The following is a 3,613-nucleotide window of genomic DNA, read 5'->3' on the forward strand; positions in this document are numbered from 1 at the left end:
TTTTTGCGCTTTTGCTTAAAAGAGAACAAAAATGTAGCTTAAGAGCAAATTATCGATAGATTCAAATGAAAACAAAAGGCTTTGGTTTTTGGGATAAAGGAAGAAGGTCCGTTCAAACACTGCTGAAGCAAGAACTCCTTGAGGTTTTGTTCTCTGGTATGAAAAGGTAGCAAAGGCTGCCTCCATTTATACACAGCAGGAGTGGGGTGGTGGTGGTGGTGGGGTGGTGGGGGGGGGGTTGTGCCATTCATGATATCACTACACATTTCTTCGAATCGCAGAGTGAGGACGAGATAAAACCCCTAAAGTTGTAACCAAAGGTGACGGAGTGATTAAATTTGCATCACCTTACCCATCTCAATTCAGGACAATGGTTCTGGATTTCTGGCCTGCACTCAGTCACACACTCAGCATGACAACGCACTTTTAAAAATTCATACATAAAGCATTTGAATTATACATTAAAGTGTGATTATAGTGATATTACTTGTAAAGTAAGCAATATGAGAGTATAATAAGCACAATCCAGGGAATGGATTCTATCATAAAGTGGTGATTACTGCAAAATAACCACTAAAATGTATTTAATATGGGCCAGTAAGGAGTATTATAAACTATAATATTTCTGGGGGGAAAAATAGAGGATGCCAAAGTAGCAACTACCAAAATAACTGACATCAAGTTTGTAGTAATCTAAAATATTTAAGACAACTCAAATTTTATGTATGAACTGTATGTAAAGAAGCTTAAGAGAACCAATATTAAAGCTGCTGCCAGTAGCTCATTATACCCTGGTAACCACATATCTGTATTCGTCACCCCTGACGACTAAATTAAGGAGAGGCAGACAAAACTGCAGACTGTAAAGTAAGCCTCAAACATAAAGTCAAGCCAACAGAGTAAGGTTACCTCTGTTTATATTAAATACGTTTTAAAGTTACATGCTTTTATTTTGGTAACTTCCTTGTGAGCAGAAGGAAATTAGCTTGACAAGAAAAGAAAACCGACAGGTGAAACGGAATGGAGCTAATGGCAACACAGAGAAGATATCATGGAAAAAGTTAAAAAGGGACTCCAGTTTAGCTTCACTTGATAGGGGAACAAGGTTTGTAATTGTGTTTAAAGTAAACTGAGTAACTTGAAATCTTGTGTTAATGGAAAGAAATGTATTAATGTAATGAGCTATGCAGAACAATAGATGGTAAAATAACTGTAATTATTGGATTTGTTTTTGTCTAGCTCTTACATTGGTTGATGACACGGACGGCTTCAATAAATCATCTAACCATCAGTTCTGGCCTTCTTCATATCGACAGGATGCTACACATAAGTTTACTGTGCTAAAACTATAAGTCAGATCTGAAGTTCCTTGAGCCAAGAATGGCAGACAACTCTAATGGTCATATGGGAATGTATGACCATCAGAGTTCACTATTTTAGTGTGTTATGTAGGAGATCAGACAACAAAATAAGACCATTCACTTCCTGCTGAAGGAGAAACATTTAAGTCAAACTATAACTGAATCTGTGGAAGGTTGGTTGTGTGACTCTGCATTCTGGAGAGATTTGAGAGAAAACTAAAAATTATATAGTCAAAAATGACAAGACAAAAATGGTCATATGCTAAGTGTATGTTGTAGGGCTGTGGGAGAAAAACAAAGTGTGTTTGTAGAAGTAAAATTTTAGGCAACTCAGTGTAAATACAGTAATAGTTTTAAGAATGCATTATCTTTAAAATGTACTGTTGAAATACTCGACTGTATCGGCTCCTGCTTCATAGAGGCATGTGAGAAACTGTCATGAAAAGGTCAATCATCAAGGAAAGGGCTTCGCAATGAAAGTGGTACGATCCAGTACGTGGCTATTGGATCCCAAGGTTAAGCCAAAAGGTTTATGTGGTGGCCTCAGCTACCCCAATGGTTCTTACATCAAGCCTCAGTGACATAACGTGTGTACAATAAACTGCCTGACCATATTCAAACACACAATGTGACCCCTAAAAACCAAGAGCTGATAATGTTTTCAGTTTACTCTCTAATGTGTCTAAGGCATTTCAGGGAATTGCTTATGCATTTCCAGGAACACCTTGCGTAGTCTTATGTTTCAACTGGTCTCAAGTGACAAGTATCTGCTGTCCTAGATGACAATTTATACCAATGTCTTTTTTAGCCTGCATCAAAGACTGAATCAGTGGAGGAAGAAGTATGAACGGATAAGTTCAATAGATTTTACACATTTTGTTTAGTTAATACGTGTTGGGGTCAAAGCTCACAATAGTAGTGTTCCATGTCCGGAGTTAAGAATTTGTTTTGTGTTGCTCTTGTTTCTTTGTTAAGGAAAAACAAGAGCACAAAGTAGCCAAGCGCACACCTGAAAGTTGATCTCCAAGCCAATCCCACAGGTTTAACAGGAGACAGATGACGGACTTTGCTGACCGAAGGCCTCAACATGACGCAGCAGTCCAAAGACACTTGTGCTGAGTATGGACCTTTGTTGATGAGATACTGCACTGGCGTTCTGTTTCAAGAGGGGCAAGACATGCAGACCTAGAATGTCACTGATGTAGCGCTGTACTGCCAGTATCACCCAGATCACTACAAGAGGTGACCTGAAGGCAGACCCTATGCCCCATCATGATGCCTGAAGTTACAGCTGCATGTCTCTCCAAAACATTGGCAGGATTCCTCCTCTCCCCTTAGTGCCACCATGAATGGACTGTGAAAGGAAACTGGACTGTACTTGTACGCCTTTCTATCCAACCAACACAATCTGAGTCATCATTTACCCATGCACACACAGCAGAGAAGCTACCAGAAGACTGAACACACGTTAAACAGCACTGGTGTCACACTAGATCTCTACAAAGCAGAGACTAATCAGTGCTTTAGATCACATTCATACACTGGTGGGACACGCATTGGAGGAAATGAGGGGATCAGTGTCTTGCCTAGGGACACCTTGACATGTTACTGCATACTGGTGGCATCCAACCCCCAACTCTCTCATTGGAAGACGACTGCTCTAACCACTCATCACCAGCCGTCCATGAGCACATACAGTAGCCATTAGTGGCTCTGCTGAACACGTTATGACCCCATATGTCATCAGTCCATGCCTCCCATTTATGGCACTACTTCAAACACAGCTCTCACTTCTCTGATGTTATGCTCCATTTCCATTAGTACCATTAGTACCGGTATGGCACGGTTCGACTCGGCACGGTATGAGTTGTGTTTCCATTATACTTTCTGTAATGGTTCTAATGGGCGGGGATCAGAATTCAAAAATTGACGTCATGAGCCTTACCAGCTGGTGGCGGTAATGTTGGTGGTAAAACCCAGAAACAGGTTTCAGTCCAAGGTGAGAATTTATTTAGAAGTTTCTGGTAAATTATAAATACAGATTATTCAAATTGTCAAATTACATAATATATATATAAATCCTGCTAATGAACTTTTAATGAACTTTAGTTCACCATTAAATCTCTGATGAAGCAGATTCTACAAAAACGTCTATATTTAAAATTTTATAGGTTTTCTTCATCATTTGATGTATTTGCACTCATTGTGTCTACTTTTATTGTTCAATTTAGAAGTGTGGTTTTGTTTCTTGT

The sequence above is a fragment of the Nematolebias whitei genome, chromosome 15 (assembly GCF_014905685.2).
Source record: "Nematolebias whitei isolate Nwh7 chromosome 15, NemWhi1, whole genome shotgun sequence".
Lineage (NCBI taxonomy): Eukaryota > Metazoa > Chordata > Actinopteri > Cyprinodontiformes > Rivulidae > Nematolebias > Nematolebias whitei.